A 10,811-nucleotide genomic window follows, 5' to 3' on the forward strand; every position below is an offset into this window, starting at 1 on the left:
GCGTATAGAATTCTACTCTTGCGATTAAAGTGCAAACAACATACACTGCACCGAGCGGAAGCTACTTTAAGTTTTCATAACGAAAATTGCATAAAGATTTCGAAACTTTGATTATCATTTCAGCTATCTATCCCATAAAATTCAAATGTGCGGAAGTGTTGAGGATTCGTAAGCCAGGATGAGTAGGTAGTAATAGAATAAAGTTTTTCAGGTCGAAGGACTGACTTCTTTTATGCATCCTCCTGACCGGTTTTCCATTGGTAGATTTTGAAATGAGTCGTAAACCAGTTTGGTGGCAAGAATGAAAGAGATCAGCAGCACGCAAAGTTACTCGCTGGCGGTAATGTCTGCGTGAAAAATGTGCAACGCCCAGTTCCATCGACCCAAGGTGAGTCTCCTGGCTGCCCACCTACTACCTACTACCTACTGCCTACTATCTACTACAGCAAGATAGGATTGGATCACGCTTGAACTTTACCCAAACTTTAATCTAACTTTTGCCCGTTAGACTTCTCGATGTTTTAATCATCTTCGTATTAGAACGCATCCAACTATATTCCTCGATGTGTTTCCCATAATCTCAATTTCGAATTCTTTCATTCACTCTCAAAGCCTTTATCATCTCTCGTCGCAGAAATTATCCTTTCATTCTACTCTCGGAGCTAGTCTTTTCAATGGACAACATTTCTGCAGTCGGCTTGAAAAATAAGAAAGCAGAAATGTCTCGAGCTTCTTTTTTCAAGATATATATATATATATATATATATACATAAGCCTAAGAATTTCATCCCTTTGATCTTCGCGTTGAAAGCCCCCTGGACGATTTTCCGCAGTCGGTGGTAATTATTGCGAAATTATGAACGACCGAATTAAGATAGAAAGCAGAGCACTCGAAAGAATTAAAACGATTCGACGAGATTAGTGCCACGCGAACCAACCGGGCAAAATTTCATTTTACAGTGATTTCAAGAAGAAGAACTAGCGCACATTTCGTGATTACACCGCTTCAGTTTTATAGGCTTTACCCGGAGTTCGTTAGCGCGCTAAAAATACAGTGCTAATGACAATTTCATTAACGAGAAATACGTAGATACGTATTATATCCCTTGCATAATCCAATGAAATATTAAATGACCAAAAACAATAACAAGCTGGTTTTTCAAATAGCACGTGCTATTGAAAGGAAGAATGCTTACATTATTTCCATGCACGCCAAAATGAGAAAGTAATGTGTATATATATGTGAATAAAAAAATATATAATTCTCTGTTAATAAATTAAAAATCGTAATCAAGATATTTTCTTTTGCAATTAAATCAAACCAACATCGCACTATATTTATTAATAAAATGAGAGAAACAGTTTAACCGTTGGTTAGGACAAAACATGAATCAGGACCAATATGGACTGGGAAAACTATTTGTTCCTTACCCTTGAAGAAACTGAATCTCCAGCAGCATATATTTGCTGCTGAGAAACCAGTTTACGCGCTTGTGTCGTTAGTTATTCCTTATATCGAGAGTACCGATCAACTGATACCAAACGCTGTATCTAATTACGCTCACCTTCGAGTGTAAGATTCCCTCTCCGTCTGCTTATTTATATCAATGTTTCAATTTCCGGACTGGGAAGAGAGAGAGAGAGAGAGAGAGAGAGAATAACAATGACTTTATATTACTACGAGATAAACAAAAGATGAAATTAATACCACAGGCGTGTTTTTCTGCGCAGATGAAAGAATTCGCATTATGTTCTCTTGCAAAATATTTCCAAGAAATTTCTTTCGTGCAAAGAAACAAGGCTTACGATTGAATCGACTGTTTATAAACGAAATATCGATTATACATCGACGAATATTAAATATACAATGCTACCATAAAAATGAAAGGCGAAAGGAAGTGGGTAATTAAGCTACTTTACTTAAGAAATAAAATAACGTGGAGAAATTGGTAATCTTTCTCTCAAGTAAAATTTCTCCTTTTTGTGAAACGGCCTTCGCGCGGGAAAATTCTTTACGAGTGGCCTTTGCAGCTATACATACAGTACTCACAAGTGCACGCTTTGTTTGTTTAATTCCGGAATGGGACTCCGTGAGCTACTCGCTTTCTTGGATTTTTTGCGTGGGAGTTGCGAATGGCTAATTAATCTCCGTACCGACGCGACGCGACGGATTAAATTCAGAAATTTTTCCAACTGTGCATATATAAAATATCCGAGAAAAATTCCGACAGATTTCCCAGCCTTGACAAATGAAAATCCCGTGTCCCATAAACTGTACTGATTATTTCAAAACAAGCCTTAAATTGCTGTAAAAAAAATAATTAATTAACAAACTCTCTTGTTTGCCTCAATGACCATTCTTCTCGCTCCATCAGCTTGTATATACGAGCCTCATTCTTAGCACTGAAATTTGAAATGGTCGATGCATCATTTTGTTTAATCGAGGTAATTTAATTGTTCATCGACTCAAGTTTTTCATTAATTCTCCCAATGAATTTGTTCAATTTATTCGGTGCGATCGCAAATCGGATTGTCATATTTGTGTCTTTCGTGGCGCAGCAGCAGTTTTCGTTCGTGACAGCTTTGCAGGTTCTCGGATAAAATGGCATTGACAGATGTTGCGTAACGAGCGTTTTTCTTGTCACATGTTTCGATACGTAAACACATCCGGCAGCAGGCGCGTAACCTACCTAATAATGCACGAGCGGCTATAGACGAGGTGAGCGAGCATCTTGTCTGGAGAATGGCTTAATTTAAAACTAACACACGAGAGCGAATGTTTTCCGATGAATCATTTAACACCATCAACGTTAATTTAGAGTTTAGATTATTAGTCTGGAATTATATAGATAGCGAATGTTATCGTTAGTGTTCTCTTATCAAATTGTTTAGCCGTGCGGATTCGTACCTTCTCCCATTACGCTCCACCCTCCGAGCCGTCTCGCTCTTGCTTTTTATATCGCACTTTTTTCGCGTGCAACTTATCGGATTTACGATATTGCTTCGACTTTAAAACCAAAACAACGCTCGTTAATTAAGTTATGCCTAATCTCTTTTATTAATTAATGTTAGATAAACGTTAACACCATGCAGCTTGAGATAATTTCTTATTCACTTATCAATCATTTAACGATGGAAAACTAATCGGGATTGTAAAGGAAAATACGCGAATGCTCTCGAGCGATCGTGCGGCAATATGTATTAGAAATGACTGCCGAGCGATAAAAGTTTTATTCGTGTTTCGAAGCGTGTAACGACATGGCGCAAAATTGAACAAGTCAACTAACGGTATCACAGGATAGGAAGAATAATAGTATTTCCAAGTTTGCCGTAGAAACGAAAAGAATTGGTGAACTATTGACTCGGTCCTGCATGCCTGACGGATAACGATGGTCTCTGACTACCGTAACGATCAAAAGAGTGGAAGTAATTGTCGTTGGATTTGTTTCGATCCCGCAACCTGTAATCCATCTCAATAATAAATTCCTCTACTCTGATTTCGCACGGTTTACACCGCATTCTTGAGAAGGGGGAGGGAAATTTATTGTTATGGCTGAACAATGCCTAATGCCCTTCCTGTACGAAATTAGAATGTTTTAAAAATATATAACTATAACTAATTTTTAAACTAAAATAACTAAATGGCTAAATCAGAACAATTAATGATAGGAATAGAGAAATTTATGATATGATTTCCTATTCAGGACTTGGCGCGATTAATTTTAAAAATATGTAGAGAGCAGGTTTTTCGTATAACTGCTGTGGTCATCCTACCATCATCCTTGATATTACACGATGTTCGGAGGATATCTTCAGCATGTCTGCTGGACGTGTAGATATCCTCGGAGTGTTCTAAGAATGTTATATGGATATTTGTACTATTCGGGATGAATTTCATGAGAATATAATATTTAACTCGCATATGTAGATAGAGGGTCTAACAATATGCACGGACTTTCCTTGTGAGTAATAATAGCATTTTATCAAAAGGTGAGAAATACTACTTTGTACATAGTTCTATCTATAAAAAAGTTTCTTTTGCGACCTATCAACCAATTAACAATCAATCGATAAATAAGGTTAGATTTATTCAGATTTTCCGAAAACAGATCTCAAATAAATATTCATTTAACAATGCAGAAGCCTTTAGTTTTTTTATTTACTGTAATATTAATGCAAATGATCAGAGAGATAGCCAGAAAAAAGGATAAATTAAGGAATGTAAGTTACTAATTATAGCTATAGCCACAGTAGATGTAGGGTTGAGCACCTCAAATTATACCTTCAATTGATAAAGGGTTCTACAAACATTATGACAGTTATCTACAATCGTGTTCCTCCAATTTAGTGTTAGCGTGATGTAAACACTCAATTCTTAACTTAGCAAACAAAGGAGTGAAAGAGGGGGGGTTGGGGGGGGGGGGGTGAAAACACCGAAATCCTCTTATTTATTCATCTAACAAGTCAGATTCCTATGGACGCGGAGGTTAAAATAGATATGCATATAAGTAACCGAGAGATAGTAGTGGAGATTTCATTAAATTCACATCGTATTTGACATATTTCGCCGATTCACATATTTCATGCAACTTATGGACGAGAGTAGATATTTTAGGGTTGACTGAGAGAGATGGAAAATCGAACGAAGCGAAAAGTAGCTGCATTATTATACTTAACACGCCAAGAGCCCATAAGTCTCTTAGCGCCGAAAAGTGTAAATTGCTCCGGTGGATTATAATGACACCATCCTGACAATATTGAACCTTCCTTCGGCAGGAGAATCCCCTTTTACATCTCGTTTATATTCAAAAACCATTCGAGTTACGCGTACAGAAATCATTTGCGGAAATAGGAAAATTTCCGACGAGAAGAAACCAAAATTTCGCAGGGAGCTCGTGTTTCGTCCATCGCTTATCATTGATCGTGAATAACAGTTTAAGAAGAGGGAAAGGGGGGGGGGGGTAATACTCGTAAAGCAAGTTTCAATCTTATATAATATATGCTAGATCATCATTGAAAGAAGTTGCAAATTTTTAGTAGTAGACTCATATCCAGCTTATTGATCCTGATGAGGAGTGGCTATTTCTCGCCAGCTGCTGCTCTCTTGTAATATTACGCTGAAAGGTGAAAGCAGGTAGAGCCAGGGGGAAGGGACAAAGAGTAGAAAGATATGTATAGTATAGAAAAGATAGATAGAGTCGAAATGGATAATGGATAAAAATCTCTGATATTTCCAAAGAACGTACTGAAATATTCGAAAAATTTTTAATATTATATTTAACACGAAAAAGCTTTTAGAGAAATTAAATTGGGTAAACTTCTCGAGTACGTGAAAAAAAAGGAAATAAAATTACGTGCGAAGGTAGGGAATAAAATTTGAAAAATTTCCGGCGATTAAATAAGTGTCTTATGCTCGCTTGCTTGGTTTTTGGTGAATGATAAAACGAGTGGTGTCGTCTTATTATCATTATTATTCCCAGCAGAGCCGAGGCATCGTGGTCAATCAACAGGCCTGCGCCTGACCTACCGCAAGGCTTACGCTAAAAGGACTTTAATGCTTCCGGAGGAATATCTTCCGGTCACATCAAAGAAACCGAACAGTTCAGTCCGAGAAACGACGCGATACTACGGATGTGAATGATCATTTGTCCAGTCTGCAAATTAACCAGTTTAAATTGTCCTGCTCCCTTTTTCGACGACGATAAAAAGATTTGCCTCTTCCGGTCGTTGAATCTCCTTAGAAGCTTCGGGAAATAATGGCCAAACGAAGACAAGGGAGAGTTTTGGGTGAAATTAAGAGCGCAAAATGCACATTTACAGCGACAACTTTATGCGAAAGTGATTCTCACGTGAGCGATGAGGCTCCTTATCGATTCGGAAGGGTACTTAAGCACGTGAGGCAAACTCGCTGCACTTAAAGTCGACTGGTGTACCTTACTTTCAATCAGATTACGAGCTACGCTTTTGTACGAATACAAACATTAACGCCCCGCTTGCTTGCACAATTTTCTTTTTCTCTATTTATATATATAGTAGGCAAATCGTAAAGGGCTTTTCGATTGCCAGTGAAATTAATTGTGTTACCACGTCGTTGCATTTCTTATATGAAACTTTCTTCATTGAACTTACAGTCGCTTTGCTTCGTTCCCTTTTAATTGTTTAACGCGTATGCAATTTTTAGCAACACTCTATTCTCATTTGAGTCTATTAAAATGGAACCAACTTCGTAGAGAGATCAAACGCTTAATAAGGGTAAGTGGTCCTAAGAGCACGTAGTGTAGTCTATGCATTTACTGCAAAGGCATTTTAGCATTTTATGTAGGCTATCGCTTTGCCTTCTAGAATATTTCACATTTATGCTAAACGAAATCTCCCTTCACCTCGGTCGATATACCAAAATATCATCAGAGCTTGAAAAAAGTGCTTATGGAATACACACAGTTATATACCACAGTATTTATTTATTTTATTAAAACGCTCAGCGATTAAAATTGTTCGAAATGCGGTGAAAGGAGAACCATCGCTTTTGTGCGAATCGTAAAAGAAGCTTTACAATTCTATGGATCCAAGCGTGTATGTTCGTCAATAAATAGAATAGCTAAGCAGAAAATCGGTGTTTCGGGTGCACCTGTGAAACGAAAATAACGATTGGGGAGAGTGCGAGAGAGTTGGGAATATTGGAAAGGAGAGGTGAGAATGAGAGAGGAGATTTGTGCAGGGGGGTGTGGTGGGGGGGGGGGGGATTCAGGAGCAGAAGGTTCTTTTCCAGTGACACACGATCCATTGAAAGAGATGAGATCCATTGCGTAGCGACGATTTCAAAGGCAACACGCGGTTCCTTGTTCCCTCCAGCAAAGACGCGACACGATACTATTTTATCGAAAGAGAATCCATCGAAAATTAAATGTGGCGGTGAGCGCGAGGAACTCTTAGTCATTCGAGTTTTTCATGAAAGGAAGGCAAACCTGAATCAGGAATTCCCCGTCTCGCGTTACGCACTCGAGTGACCTTCGCGGTCGGACCGGATCTCCATGCTGTTGCATATACTAGATCTCTTCGCCATTGCACATGGATCGAAACGCATCATTAAAGTAATGACCGATTTTTTCCCCTTCTAATTTATTCCAACTGTCGGCTGTGCCGCTGAGAAATTTGCATTTTAGCAAAACACGTTAGAATTTCAACGCTCGTATTTATTAGAGGTCAAATGAAGTATTTTCACTCGAACGTATTCGGTTGGCTGTTGGGATCCGATTTGCAGCTGCGTTTGGGAATACGGTGGATTTGATATTCGTGCGAGTCTCATGCGACACTTATAGATCTTTTTCCGTATGCACTTTCTCTCCGGGTGTATCCTAAGATACGACGTGACCTCGGATGAAGCCAACAACTTCGGCGTGCGAGTGTTGGTAGGTAAAAAATTTTCAAAATCTCTATAAACGTCGTTCGAAAAGAAAATCTCATCTCTCTCGAACCAGATTACATTGTTCTCATATCTTGGAAGCTTCTTCTCATTCGCTTTCAAAGTTTGAAAGGCTCCGACTCCCACTCCAACAATATCCTCTGGAGAAAGAGAACCGCGGCCTACATAGATTTGCACGGTTGGCGAAAAAATCAACTATCGAGTCGCGTCGCTTAATTGAAATTCCTCATTTTCATAATTAAATTCATTAGTTGCAAAATAACATATAATAACAATAATCAAGGTACTCGTCTCGATCGAGTCTCATCTATTTTTTCAAATTCCTTCCTATCTCTTTCGCAATGCAGCAGCAGCGCACAACTGGAAATAAATATTTTGTCCAATTTGGCAAGGTTGCAGAAAAATGTAGATGGCTATACAGGAAAAGGCGAATTTGGTGGTTCAATGGAATTCCGATAAGTTCGCTCGATCAATTTATCTGGCAAGTTTGGAGCGTTTGAATTTAAAATTCATTTAATAGAGCAACTTGCGAATGGAATATATGTTTTTATTTCTCCGAGTCTGCATGTGGATACTTTAGGAAGCGTTTGTTAAAGTATATTTCGGAGATTTCTAGTGGAATAAAAGTTTGAAGAGGAAGGACGCGATATTCTGTGTTGCCCATGCACGTTCGTTGGAGGTTCGGGACCATTCCCAGCGAGATTCCATTTCAAGAGACTGCGACGCGCCTCTGTACCCGGAGCAGAGAGGCCGGTGAAACGGTCGAGGCAAATTTTTATCTCCGCAACAACCGTCAAACGGTTATCCGGAGCTTCATTAATTTCCCCAACTCAAAGAGATACATTTGATTGACTTCTAGTCCACGCTATATTAATCCAATGTTGTTGCTCCTCTGCACTTTGACTACTCGCCCAGAAACCCCTGCTGCTGCACTCTATCCCCCGAATCTTTCTCCAAATGGAAATTCGCATACTTTATGCCCTCCCAATCCTGAAATAGCACTCCGTTTCCTCAAGATTCCCCCGGAACCTTACCAACAAAATTCATCAAAGCTCCGCATAAATGCAATGAATAAATTCGATATAAACTATATCATATAAAAAGGTTGAGATAAAACTTGAAGAAGTTGATGATTCGAGCTAAACGTCCGACCACGTGACAAAACGAATACTTTGTCGCGACGATGACGATCGAAACGATTGGAGTTGGGTCGTCGAAGAGCGGGGTTCGCAGAAAATCGCGTGATTCACGTGCCGGTTGATGATGGTTTCTCGAAGGCGAGATGAATGCTAGTAGGATGGTAGTCCATTGTCCACGGTGCGGAGCGAGGTAGGAAGATGAATCAGAAGGCAGCAGGGAGCGCCTCGTGTGACATGGATTTGGACATAAGGTAAATCTGCTGGTTGCTGGTGCTGCTGCTGCTCCGCTCGTCTTATTGCCCGGCCGGCGCGGAGCGGCGGCCCAGAAGGAAGAGCGAGAGGAGTGTAGCGGGGTGGAATAGAGAGGAGTAGGAGGGGGGAGAAGGGAAAGGAAGGGAGAACTGAATACACGTCGGAGCAAGAGGGAGCGGACCACAGTGGAAAAAGAAAGGAGAGACAAAGAAGAACGAGCGGGAGACGCGCGCGGTAGATAAGAAGTGAGAACTGGAGAGATGGAATTATGCAGTAGAGAGAGAGAGAGAGAGAGAGAGAAAACACTCACTTCCAAACAAGGCGACCCTCTTCCGAATCGGCCAGTCGCATCCGTCAATCGTCTAAAAAGCACCAAGTTCACTTTTTCCCTTCCCTTGACAGACGCACAGAAAAAGACGCCGAACAACTCACAGCTGGCGCGCACTCTTATATCATTACTCGGAACACTCACCGCTAATTTCTCCAGAAACACTGATTCCCGCAGCAGAAGTCACTGCGCGAACTGACGGAACTGCTGCTGCGCGCGGCCACTCGAGAAAATTTTTTATCTCGATAAACGAAAGAAGAAGGCTTCGTCACTAAACGGTACTCCAAATGATTCGGCTGCTCGCATGTTACATATTTCACCACTGAATATCGAGCTTCTTCAGGATCTTCCAAGCAGCGTCGCGCACTCGGATAGATCGGTTTGACGGGAGAAGAGTGTGTCGAGTGTGGAGGCGCGATTCGGGGACCGAGCGCGGTGAAAGAGAGTGGGTCCTTGCAGATTTCAAGGACGACTACACGTGGGTCGAAGTTTGGGTCGAGACGCGTGCTGTAGATCCGGGGAATGCGAACGCTTGTGTGAGAGAAGTTAGAGGGGGAGGGGCTGATGAGACTGTTCGATGACAGTTGGGTGAAATGGGACGTAGATTCGTGTGTGGGGAGGAAGTTACAAGTGCGGGACGTGCACGGGAGGAACGACAAAACTATACAAGTGACACGCGCGCGGCACTCGGGCAGACTGAGCTACGGGAAAGTACGGAGGTCCGCGGGAGCGATAATGGCGCCCCTCGTGGACGGTACCCGAGTCAACGGCCCCGCAGCCCGCTCTGCGCGTCCTTCTCACTGCTGGCTTCGCTCGCACATTTACGCGCTCCGATTCCTCGCAATCTGGATTCTCGAGTAGCTACAACCGGCGTATGTATATGTACATATGCCTCCTTTCAATGCTGGCAACACGACTCACCCTCGCCAACGCGATCCATTCTTCCTAGACACGTTCACCTCTGCTCTGACCCCTGACCCCTCGGCCCGCACTGCTCTAACCTTTACAGTACTTTTCTCGATCTCTCTCTATCTATCTATCTATCTGTCCAAACCACTTCTCTCTACATAAACTTTCCGAAATTTCTACCGATGCTTTTATCGTGAAATAAAACCTGGCTCCTGGCTAAAACACTGCGGAGAAAGTTTTGAACTGCTGTCAAAATTAGGAAGAAGCGATACCCTCCATTTAATTAAGCGAGCCATTTCTAAACGCTCTAATTCCCGTCAGCTTGGTTTACGTATGTATATATAGATAGATGAGCATCCGTGTAGAGTTGCACAGCCTTGCGTACATTTTTCGATACTCCGCTCAACGGAGCTCATCCGCAACGAATGATTCTTCGTCTCAACGGATACATCCTCACGGCACCTTATTAATTTTTACGTATACTTTATTTACGAAGAATACGCGTCACGTCCGAGTCCAAATTAATTGCGAGATGTTTCTTCAAGGTGTAGAGTTTTAAGACCGATTCTTTGTTCAACTGGAGTTAAAGTTACGCTCGAAGAAAGTTAAACTACTATTCGGAGAGCATGGTGAAATTACGCGTGTACTCCAGCTCGACGGATCGACTTGTCAATCATCATTAAATTAGCGCATTCCGTAGACTTGTTGAAAAACGTTAAATTAAACGTGACAAATACTTTGCAGCAAACTGCAGTGCTCC

General features: G+C 41.1%; 1 protein-coding gene across 1 annotated transcript in view; it reads right to left on the reverse strand.

Annotated features, from left to right (window-relative positions):
* Positions 1-9,819, reverse strand: part of kek5 (kekkon 5) — a 212,023-nt gene extending 202,204 nt beyond the window's left edge. The window contains exon 1 of the mRNA XM_066736709.1: positions 9,125-9,819. The gene's annotated coding sequence lies outside the window, so the exon portion shown is untranslated. The remainder of the gene's footprint in view (positions 1-9,124) is intronic.
* Between the last annotated feature and the right edge of the window lie 992 nt (positions 9,820-10,811).

The sequence above is a fragment of the Prorops nasuta genome, unplaced genomic scaffold, assembly GCF_024137725.1.
Source record: "Prorops nasuta isolate Cenicafe-Biocafe unplaced genomic scaffold, Cenicafe_Pnas_1.2 PNAS00015, whole genome shotgun sequence".
Lineage (NCBI taxonomy): Eukaryota > Metazoa > Arthropoda > Insecta > Hymenoptera > Bethylidae > Prorops > Prorops nasuta.